The 12,895-nt window shown below is 42.4% G+C and overlaps 1 protein-coding gene across 1 annotated transcript in view; it reads left to right on the top strand.

Annotated features, from left to right (window-relative positions):
- The window catches only part of LOC311115752 (NLR family CARD domain-containing protein 3-like), a gene marked incomplete at both ends in the record, with an annotated part of 35,560 nt that overhangs the window by 8,327 nt on the left and 14,338 nt on the right, over nt 1–12,895 (top strand). The gene's annotated exons all lie outside the window — the stretch shown is intronic.

The raw sequence follows: 12,895 nt of genomic DNA on the forward strand, positions 1-12,895 counted from the left end.
TGTCTTTGTGAGATGCAGGGTAGGTGAACAGATTATCTCTGCATGTGTGGTTCCCACCGTGAAGCATGGAGGAGGAGGTGTGATGGTGTGATGGTGTGGGGGTGCTTTTGCTAGAATTCAAGGCACACTTAACCAGCATGGCTACCACAGCATTCTGCAGCGATACGCCATCCCACCTGGTTTGCGCTTAGTGGGACTACCATTTGTTTTACAACAGGACACTGACCCAACACACCCCCAGGCTGTGTAGGGCTATTTGACCAAGAAGGAGAGTGATGGAGTGCTGCATCAGATGACCTGGCCTCCACAATCACCCGACCTCAACCCGTTTGAGATTGTTTGGGATGAGTTGGACCGCAGAGTGAAGGAAAAGCAGCCAACAAGTGCTCAGCATATGTGAGAACTTCTTCAAGACTGTTGGAAAAGCATTCCAGGTGAAGCTGGTTGAGAGAATGCCAAGAGTGTGTAAAGCTGTTATGAAGGGAAAGGGTTGCTAAAAACACTTTTTTCATTACTACATGATTCCATATGTGTTATTTCATAGTTTTGATGTCTTCACTATTATTCTACATTATGTCCATCAACTGTAAACATGGAATGCAACAGAACCAGTTACAACTGAAGTATCTGATCATCAATGAATTCAAGAAAAAGTTATTCATTTTTCAACACAGCAGCCGCAAATCATCAGGTGGGCAAATGTGCACTTGTAAATTATTTTTGGGGAAACTATCATTTTCTAATGTATTCTATTTCATTCCATGATATTGTTGTTACAAAATAGATTTGTGTTGACTGTGATTAGGGCGTGGGAATACACTAGCCTCTGCTAGGCTAAATTAACAAACCAGGCATTTATAACTCACCACATGATCCTCAAACCAAAGACTGGCCAAACTCGTGTTTCTAAAAAGTAAATTCAAAGGCACTAAATAACAAGGCATGCATTTTATACAGCCTAAATGCTCAATTTATAGGCATGTTGTTGAAGTGCTGTTGTTCATGTGTTGTTGAAATGCTGAATGCTCCTGCCAGCATGCAGCATGTGACCAATGCTACATGCCATGACTAGGAGGCTACCAGCCGGTTCCTCAACCCTGCACCTTAGAGGCTGCCGCCCGATATACACAGACATGGAATCACTGGCCACATTAATAATGGAACACTACCAGCCGGTTCCTCAACCCTGCACCTTAGAGGCTGCCGCCCGATATACACAGACATGGAATCACTGGCCACATTAATAATGGAACACTACCAGCCGGTTCCTCAACCCTGCACCTTAGAGGCTGCCGCCCGATATACACAGACATGGAATCACTGGCCACATTAATAATGGAACACTACCACCCGGTTCCTCAACCCTGCACCTTAGAGGCTGCCGCCCGATATACACAGACATGGAATCACTGGCCACATTAATAATGGAACACTACCAGCCGGTTCCTCAACCCTGCACCTTAGAGGCTGCCGCCCGATATACACAGACATGGAATCACTGGCCACATTAATAATGGAACACTACCAGCCGGTTCCTCAACCCTGCACCTTAGAGACTGCCGCCCGATATACACAGACATGGAATCACTGGCCACATTAATAATGGAACACTACCAGCCGGTTCCTCAACCCTGCACCTTAGAGGCTGCCGCCCGATATACACAGACATGGAATCACTGGCCACATTAATAATGGAACACTAACCACCCGGTTCCTCAACCCTGCACCTTAGAGGCTGCCGCCCGATATACACAGACATGGAATCACTGGCCACATTAATAATGGAACACTACCACCCGGTTCCTCAACCCTGCACCTTAGAGGCTGCCGCCCGATATACACAGACATGGAATCACTGGCCACATTAATAATGGAACACTACCACCCGGTTCCTCAACCCTGCACCTTAGAGGCTGCCGCCCGATATACACAGACATGGAATCACTGGCCACATTAATAATGGAACACTACCACCCGGTTCCTCAACCCTGCACCTTAGAGGCTGCCGCCCGATATACACAGACATGGAATCACTGGCCACATTAATAATGGAACACTACCAGCCGGTTCCTCAACCCTGCACCTTAGAGGCTGCTGCCCGATATACACAGACATGGAATCACTGGCCACATTAATAATGGAACACTACCAGCCGGTTCCTCAACCCTGCACCTTAGAGGCTGCTGCCCGATATACACAGACATGGAATCACTGGCCACATTAATAATGGAACACTACCACCCGGTTCCTCAACCCTGCACCTTAGAGTCTGCCGCCCGATATACACAGACATGGAATCACTGGCCACATTAATAATGGAACACTACCACCCGGTTCCTCAACCCTGCACCTTAGAGGCTGCCGCCCGATATACACAGACATGGAATCACTGGCCACATTAATAATGGAACACTACCACCCGGTTACTCAACCCTGCACCTTAGAGGCTGCCGCCCGATATACACAGACATGGAATCACTGGCCACATTAATAATGGAACACTACCAGCCGGTTCCTCAACCCTGCACCTTAGAGGCTGCCGCCCGATATACACAGACATGGAATCACTGGCCACATTAATAATGGAACACTACCAGCCGGTTCCTCAACCCTGCACCTTAGAGGCTGCTGCCCGATATACACAGACATGGAATCACTGGCCACATTAATAATGGAACACTACCAGCCGGTTCCTCAACCCTGCACCTTAGAGGCTGCTGCCCGATATACACAGACATGGAATCACTGGCCACATTAATAATGGAACACTACCACCCGGTTCCTCAACCCTGCACCTTAGAGGCTGCCGCCCGATATACACAGACATGGAATCACTGGCCACATTAATAATGGAACACTACCACCCGGTTCCTCAACCCTGCACCTTAGAGGCTGCCGCCCGATATACACAGACATGGAATCACTGGCCACATTAATAATGGAACACTACCACCCGGTTACTCAACCCTGCACCTTAGAGGCTGCCGCCCGATATACACAGACATGGAATCACTGGCCACATTAATAATGGAACACTACCAGCCGGTTCCTCAACCCTGCACCTTAGAGGCTGCCGCCCGATATACACAACATGGAATCACTGGCCACATTAATAATGGAACACTACCACCGGGTTCCTCAACCCTGCACCTTAGAGGCTGCCGCCCGATATACACAGACATGGAATCACTGGCCACATTAATAATGGAACACTACCAGCCGGTTCCTCAACCCTGCACCTTAGAGGCTGCCGCCCGATATACACAGACATGGAATCACTGGCCACATTAATAATGGAACACTACCAGCCGGTTACTCAACCCTGCACCTTAGAGGCTGCCGCCCGATATACACAGACATGGAATCACTGGCCACATTAATAATGGAACACTACCAGCCGGTTCCTCAACCCTGCACCTTAGAGGCTGCCGCCCTATATACACAGACATGGAATCACTGGCCACATTAATAATGGAACACTACCAGCCGGTTCCTCAACCCTGCACCTTAGAGGCTGCCGCCCGATATACACAGACATGGAATCACTGGCCACATTAATAATGGAACACTACCAGCCGGTTCCTCAACCCTGCACCTTAGAGGCTGCCGCCCGATATACACAGACATGGAATCACTGGCCACATTAATAATGGAACACTACCAGCCGGTTCCTCAACCCTGCACCTTAGAGGCTGCCGCCCGATATACACAGACATGGAATCACTGGCCACATTAATAATGGAACACTACCACCCGGTTCCTCAACCCTGCACCTTAGAGGCTGCCGCCCGATATACACAGACATGGAATCACTGGCCACATTAATAATGGAACACTACCAGCCGGTTACTCAACCCTGCACCTTAGAGGCTGCCGCCCGATATACACAGACATGGAATCACTGGCCACATTAATAATGGAACACTACCAGCCGGTTCCTCAACCCTGCACCTTAGAGGCTGCCGCCCGATATACACAGACATGGAATCACTGGCCACATTAATAATGGAACACTACCACCCGGTTCCTCAACCCTGCACCTTAGAGGCTGCCGCCCGATATACACAGACATGGAATCACTGGCCACATTAATAATGGAACACTACCAGCCGGTTCCTCAACCCTGCACCTTAGAGGCTGCCGCCCGATATACACAGACATGGAATCACTGGCCACATTAATAATGGAACACTACCACCCGGTTCCTCAACCCTGCACCTTAGAGGCTGCCGCCCGATATACACAGACATGGAATCACTGGCCACATTAATAATGGAACACTACCAGCCGGTTCCTCAACCCTGCACCTTAGAGGCTGCCGCCCGATATACACAGACATGGAATCACTGGCCACATTAATAATGGAACACTACCACCCGGTTCCTCAACCCTGCACCTTAGAGGCTGCCGCCCGATATACACAGACATGGAATCACTGGCCACATTAATAATGGAACACTAACCACTTTAGTAATGTTTACATACTGCTTTACTCATCTCATATGTATATACTGTATTCTATTCTATTCTACTGTATCTTAGTTTATGCCACTCCGACATTGCTCGTCCTAATATTTATATTTTACATTTACATTTACGTCATTTAGCAGACGCTCTTATCCAGAGCGACTTACAAATTGGTGCCTTCACCTTACAACCAGTAGTACAACCACTTTACAATGTTAATTATTTATTTTTAAAATTTTTCTCATGTTATTTTTTTATTTGTTATTTTATGTATTTTTTTTTGTTCTTTTTTATTTTTTAGTTCATTTTTTATATATTTTTATTTGTTATATTTTTTATTCATATTTTTATTTTATTTGTTTTGTTTTTTTGAGGGGGGGGGGGTAGAAGGATTACTTTATCCTATCCCAGGTATTCCTTAAAGAGGTGGGGTTTCAAATGTCTCCGGAAGGTGGTGAGTGACTCCGCTGTCCTGGCGTCGTGAGGGAGCTTGTTCCACCATTGGGGTGCCAGAGCAGCGAACAGTTTTGACTTGGCTGAGCGGGAACTATGCTTCCGCAGAGGAAGGGGAGCCAGCAGGCCAGAGGTGGATGAACGCAATGCCCTCATTTGGGTGTAGGGACTGATCAGAGCCTGAAGGTACGGAGGTGGCGTTCCCCTCACAGCTCCATAGGCAAGCACCATATATTATATACCATATATTATATATTATATATTTCTTAATTCCATTCTTCTACTTTTAGATTAGTGTGTACTGTGGTGAATTGTTAAATACTACTGAACTGTTGGAGCTAGAAATACAAGCATTTCTCTACACCCGCAATAACATCTGCTAAATATGTGCATGTGACCAATACCATTTAATTTGATTTTGATTTGAAATGCTTCACCATTGATTTCTTAAATGGCAGGCTATAGCCTTGGAATAGTAATAATAATACAGCCTAAATAATTCATTTTCGTTCCTTAGGCTACCTGGCTGGCTCCTGACTCATTTAGAGTTAGTATGTTGTTTAACAGCCGGTTGAAATGTCGAACATCAATTGATGGTGACAGAATCACACATTGCTTAAGCAAAGTCAATTTTGTTTATCCTATAAAATGTTGTGCAGCCTCTGAATATCATAGACAAATCAAAGATGCCCAATATGCATCGGTCACGTCTTTCGCCTGCATTTTACAGCTTGTTTCTGGCATATAGATCGCTTTATATAATCAGCCATTTTCTTTAACAAAAGCCACAATACACTCACATACCCCCTCAATTAGAGCCCTGGTTTTAACTTAACACACCAAGTTCTTCACTGACACTGAGATATTTAAGGAGTGCATGGTGATTAGGGTTGAATAGCGGGAACCGGGTTACCGATATCTACCGTTCAAACCCACAAACCGGTCGATTATAATACATTGTTTATATTAACAGCAAAATGTAAAATGGAACTGTTAAATTATATGCAATGTCTAAATATGTCTTATCGACGGCCTTGTCTCTGCTATCTGCATGACCAATCATCAACCCTCCGGGTGGGGACAGAGCACCTCTCAGGATGGAGCGCAGGACAATGCATGTAGACCTACCATCTCATCATGGTAACTGTTGCTACGGTAACATAAGGACAGAATGCGAGTCTAATTTACACATCTACATCAGGTTTCGGGGGGGGGGGGGGGGGGCACATTTTTTATTGTAAAGATACTTATATTTTTATTTATTGCAGCGGCAGAGTTTTAAATCAGCCTATCACTTGAATATCGTTGCTTTAAATCAATGCACATGTCAGCACTCTCTCGCAGTCTTTCTCTCAAAAATATAAATGCAACAGCAAACAATTTCAAAGATTTTACTGAGTTACAGTTCATATAAGGAAATCAGTCAACTGAATTAAATGCATTATACACCCCCGGGAATAATATGATACTTTAAAAACATTTTCTGACAAGTGACCACTTAGAAATGTTCATTTTCACGTTTTAATAAATTATTTTGAATGTTTGGGAATGATGTGTACTAACTCTATAGCAGTCAGGAGCAAGCCAGAAAGCGGCTGTGCGTTTGGACAATGAATAGACACTGCAGGAAATAAAACCAAATAAAACCATCTGTCTAGCACATGTCTCCTATTTGTCTGACTCTTCAGTCCAGGGTGCATTGCATGGTGCCGTTGCCAGAGATATTAGAGAAAACAGATAGGAATCACATTGGGCAATGCACATCGGAGAGTATAACGCTCCACCCAGCAGACTGTCGACCAATCCCGTTGAAGTTGTCATGCAGCGTCACGCGGTTGCTAAACTAATCGTCGCGCAATCTCTTCTCAAAGTCAGGGTATGAGTCGAGAAACGTGCCTATTTTCCTCTAAAGTACATAATGTGACGATTCCAAAGCTATACAATATTACAGATATAAAGAGATCAATTATATCATAACTCGGAAAAGATTCGTAATGTTGTACCTTGACGAAATTCGTGCTAATGTTTATTTTTTTAGCTAGCACTCAATTGCCTCCCATTCACTCCTTGAAGGAAAGCTCTCCTTGTCCCAGAATCGCCCAGAATGCACCGCGCGGCCCATGGACGTAGCATGGGCAATGTACACCAATGGGCGTTACCAGGAGTCCAATGGAGTTTCCCCATCTCCTCAAAAGGATCTCTGCCGTTGTGAACGTCAGACTCCACTCTGTGAGGCACATCGATCTGCAGGTTGAACATGGTGAGGTTGTAGACTCCTAAATTGATAGTGCAGTTTGTTTAGGCCACTTTACAGCTAACTAGCTACTTCACATGCTGATATTGTATTTGGTATTAATGTGTGTAGCTACGTTTGCTTGCTTGCTAGCTAGCCAGCCAGCCCATAGAGAGAGCATTGTATTGTGGATTTTGTAGTCGACCTGAGCTGCGACAGATACCCAAAACGATTTTTACATGTTTCTACCAACCTTATTATAACGGCTAAATGAAACATTTGATCACAAAAAAATATTGTTCTCACATATTAGAAATATTATTAGTAGTGTTATTTAACAATGTAAATTATAGGAATGGGTGGATTTCTCCTTTCATAAGGCAATGCATCCCAGTGCTGAGGCGCCACAACAGCCGGCCATGACCTGGCCCATAGGGCGGCGCACAATTGGCCCAGTGCCGTCCAGGGGAGGGTTTGGCCAAGGGGCTTCCCTTGGCTCACCACGCTCTAGCCCGGGCGCCTGCAAGCTGACTTCAGTTGTCAGTCGAAAGTGGTTTCCTCCGACACATTGATGTGGCTGACATCAAGCTTTGATGATTTCAATCAGCTGTGTAGTTCTAGGACAAAAACCACAACGTGCACCCGGGGGAGGGGCCCCAGGACCAAGTTTGGGAAACACTGGGCTATAGCAGTTATTTATTCAGACCTATAACTGTTCAATCTTCGTGAAAAGAAGTGAAAGACGTCTGCATCTTATTGTGGGGCTGTATTATTCAGCATGTCATTACAATGATGAAGATAAGGACAACAAAAACTATTTCATTTAACTGTTTTAAAGCGAGGAAGGAATGAAGCAACAATAGAGAGAGAAGGAGGAGGTAGGCTAATAACATTAGGGGGAATATTATGAAAGGAGTATATATACATTATACATGTAAAGTAGGCCCTATTATTACAATCTAATTCGCTAGCTTATGTCCTGCGAAAGCATGCATGTTCTCTCCCAGCTTCATGGTTTGAACAATGTGTGTAATTCCAGTCCATATAATACAGTATAATACCATACAGTACAGTCCACACTCAAAAAGATTAGCCTACTGGAGCTTGTTTCATTGATTTACCTAAAAGAGCATAGCTACATCAATGGGCTTTTATGTTTTTCTGTCGTGCCTAAATTAAAGAAAAAATCCACCCAAAACCACAAATTCCTATAACTTACAGCGTTAAATAACACTAATATGTGAGAACAATGTTTTTTGTGAACAAAAATTACATTTTCGTGTTATAGTAAGGTTGGTAGCAACGTGAAAATTGTTGTGGAAATCTGTTGCAGTTAAAGTTGACTACAACATCCGCAATGCTCTCTCTATGGGCTGGTTGGGTAGCTAGCTAGCATTAGATGTAAAACATAGTTATATATATATATATATATAACAATTATTTGATAAAATATTGAATTTGGCCTTTACTACTAAAGCCCATATAAACTCATTGAATAACACATTCATAAATGGCAAAAAAAAGACAGTCCAAAAAATACATCATAAGGAATAAGGTTTTGAAGTGTCTGTATCTAGGAGACATAAGACAGATCAGGATTCTTTATTTTTTTTTACCCATATAACCCCATATTTATGGGGCACAAAACTACCTCCATACATCTATTAGTTTGTATGGGATAGCTTCAGACGAGTCCCGTAGCACTTGTGTGGGTCGTAGAGCAAAACGGAGAACACTACCATGTTCATGAGAGTCTCTCCTTTTCATAGTGGGATCATACAGATGCTACAGACATTTTCGTGAGAAGACCAATTTTCGGGATGTCTCATGGTCTGACAAACTCCGCTGTAGATCCGCCACCTTCCACCGCAGATGTGGAAGGCCAACATAGGCGGATGCGGTGGATTGAGACGATATCTCCAGCTTAAACTGACTGATTTTGTTGGGGACTTTTTTATGTTACTTAGGTTGACGCACTGGTGCGTCGATATAATTTTAAGGGTTAATGGCAAGCCCTGAATAAGGTAAAAACTTTTTTTAAGTCTCATGCAATGTAGGCCTGCATTGCACACCACATATAGGATTTGCTCCATTGGTTTGTTTGGTAGGCCTACATTATACTCAAATAGCCACAACAGCCTATTGGCTACTGTCTACAACTGTCAGGGTACAGCCTATTGGCTACTGTCTACAACTGTCAGGGTACAGCCTATTGGCTACTGCCTACAACTGTAAGGGTACAGCATCAGTGTACACTGTAAACGTGCGCCGGAAGTTGCTCAGAATTCTCACAACGTTCAAGTTTCCGCTCACAAGAGCAGAAATTTGCTCAGTGCCCCAAAACATTTAGAGGGAACATTGGTGGATGATCTACTCTGTTAAAGGATCAGTATTGACATCTACAATCTCTCTCTCCTTTATCTCTGTAGTGGATGGTCTACTCTGTTAAAGGATCAGTATTAACATCTACAAACTCTCTCTCTCTCCTTTATCTCTGTAGTGGAAGGTCTACTCTGTTTAAGGATCAGTATTAACATCTACAATCTCTCTCTCTCTCTCCTGTATCTCTGTAGTGGAAGGTCTACTCTGTTAAAGGATCAGTATTAACATCTACAATCTCTCTCTCTCTCTCCTTTATCTCTGTAGTGGAAGGTCTACTATGTTAAAGGATCAGTATTAACATCTACAATCTCTCTCTCTCCTTTATCTCTGTAGTGGAAGGTCTACTCTGTTAAAGGATCAGTATTAACATCTACAATCTCTCTCTCCTTTATCTCTGTAGTGGAAGGTCTACTCTGTTAAATGATCAGTATTAACATCTACAATATCTCTCTCCTTTATCTCTGTAGTGGAAGGTCTACTCTGTTAAAGGATCAGTATTAACATCTGCAATCTCTCTCTCCTTTATCTCTGTAGTGGAAGGTCTACTCTGTTAAAGGATCAGTATTAACATCTGCAATCTCTCTCTCCTTTATCTCTGTAGTGGAAGGTCTACTCTGTTAAAGGATCAGTATTAACATCTACAATCTCTCTCTCCTTTATCTCTGTAGTGGAAGGTCTACTCTGTTAAATGATCAGTATTAACATCTACAATATCTCTCTCCTTTATCTCTGTAGTGGAAGGTCTACTCTGTTAAAGGATCAGTATTAACATCTGCAATCTCTCTCTCCTTTACCTCTGTAGTGGAAGGTCTACTCTGTTAAAGGATCAGTATTAACTTCTACAATCTCTCTCTCCTTTATCTCTATAGTGGAAGGTCTACTCTGTTAAAGGATCAGTATTAACATCTACAATCTCTCTCTCTCCTTTATCTCTGTAGTGGAAGGTCTACTCTGTTAAAGGATCAGTATTAACATCTACAATCTCTCTCTCTCTCTCTCCTTTATCTCTGTAGTGGAAGGTCTACTCTGTTAAAGGATCAGTATTAATATCTACAATCTCTCTCTCTCTCCTTTATCTCTGTAGTGGAAGGTCTACTATGTTAAAGGATCAGTATTAACATCTACAATCTCTCTCTCTCCTTTATCTCTGTAGTGGAAGGTCTACTCTGTTAAAGGATCAGAATTAACATCTACAACATCTCTCTCCTTTATCTCTGTAGTGGAAGGTCTACTCTGTTAAATGATCAGTATTAACATCTACAATATCTCTCTCCTTTATCTCTGTAGTGGAAGGTCTACTCTGTTAAAGGATCAGTATTAACATCTGCAATCTCTCTCTCCTTTATCTCTGTAGTGGAAGGTCTACTCTGTTAAAGGATCAGTATTAACTTCTACAATCCCTCTCTCCTTTATCTCTATAGTGGAAGGTCTACTCTGTTAAAGGATCAGTATTAACATCTACAATCTCTCTCTCCTTTATCTCTGTAGTGGAAGGTCTACTCTGTTAAATGATCAGTATTAACTTCTACAATCTCTCTCTCCTTTATCTCTATAGTGGAAGGTCTACTCTGTTAAAGGATCAGTATTAACATCTACAATCTCTCTCTCCTTTATCTCTGTAGTGGAAGGTCTACTCTGTTAAAGGATCAGTATTAACATCTACAATCTCTCTCTCTCTCTCCTTTATCTCTGTAGTGGAAGGTCTACTATGTTAAAGGATCAGTATTAACATCTACAATCTCTCTCTCTCCTTTATCTCTGTAGTGGAAGGTCTACTCTGTTAAAGGATCAGTATTAACATCTACAATCTCTCTCTCCTTTATCTCTGTAGTGGAAGGTCTACTCTGTTAAATGATCAGTATTAACATCTACAATATCTCTCTCCTTTATCTCTGTAGTGGAAGGTCTACTCTGTTAAAGGATCAGTATTAACATCTGCAATCTCTCTCTCCTTTATCTCTGTAGTGGAAGGTCTACTCTGTTAAAGGATCAGTATTAACATCTGCAATCTCTCTCTCCTTTATCTCTGTAGTGGAAGGTCTACTCTGTTAAAGGATCAGTATTAACATCTACAATCTCTCTCTCCTTTATCTCTGTAGTGGAAGGTCTACTCTGTTAAATGATCAGTATTAACATCTACAATATCTCTCTCCTTTATCTCTGTAGTGGAAGGTCTACTCTGTTAAAGGATCAGTATTAACATCTGCAATCTCTCTCTCCTTTACCTCTGTAGTGGAAGGTCTACTCTGTTAAAGGATCAGTATTAACTTCTACAATCTCTCTCTCCTTTATCTCTATAGTGGAAGGTCTACTCTGTTAAAGGATCAGTATTAACATCTACAATCTCTCTCTCTCCTTTATCTCTGTAGTGGAAGGTCTACTCTGTTAAAGGATCAGTATTAACATCTACAATCTCTCTCTCTCTCTCTCCTTTATCTCTGTAGTGGAAGGTCTACTCTGTTAAAGGATCAGTATTAATATCTACAATCTCTCTCTCTCTCCTTTATCTCTGTAGTGGAAGGTCTACTATGTTAAAGGATCAGTATTAACATCTACAATCTCTCTCTCTCCTTTATCTCTGTAGTGGAAGGTCTACTCTGTTAAAGGATCAGAATTAACATCTACAACATCTCTCTCCTTTATCTCTGTAGTGGAAGGTCTACTCTGTTAAATGATCAGTATTAACATCTACAATATCTCTCTCCTTTATCTCTGTAGTGGAAGGTCTACTCTGTTAAAGGATCAGTATTAACATCTGCAATCTCTCTCTCCTTTATCTCTGTAGTGGAAGGTCTACTCTGTTAAAGGATCAGTATTAACTTCTACAATCCCTCTCTCCTTTATCTCTATAGTGGAAGGTCTACTCTGTTAAAGGATCAGTATTAACATCTACAATCTCTCTCTCCTTTATCTCTGTAGTGGAAGGTCTACTCTGTTAAATGATCAGTATTAACTTCTACAATCTCTCTCTCCTTTATCTCTATAGTGGAAGGTCTACTCTGTTAAAGGATCAGTATTAACATCTACAATCTCTCTCTCCTTTATCTCTGTAGTGGAAGGTCTACTCTGTTAAAGGATCAGTATTAACATCTACAATCTCTCTCTCTCTCCCCTTTATCTCTGTAGTGGAAGGTCTACTCTGTTAAAGGATCAGTATTAACATCTACAATATCTCTCTCTCTCTCCTTTATCTCTGTAGTGGAAGGTCTACTATGTTAAAGGATCAGTATTAACATCTACAATCTCTCTCTCTCCTTTATCTCTGTAGTGGAAGGTCTACTCTGTTAAAGGATCAGTATTAACATCTACAATCTCTCTCTCCTTTATCTCTGTAGTGGAAGGTCTACTCTGTTAAATGAT

Source organism: Coregonus lavaretus, assembly GCF_964263955.1.
Source record: "Coregonus lavaretus genome assembly, contig: HAP1_SCAFFOLD_397, whole genome shotgun sequence".
In the NCBI taxonomy this organism is placed as follows: Eukaryota; Metazoa; Chordata; class Actinopteri; order Salmoniformes; family Salmonidae; genus Coregonus; species Coregonus lavaretus.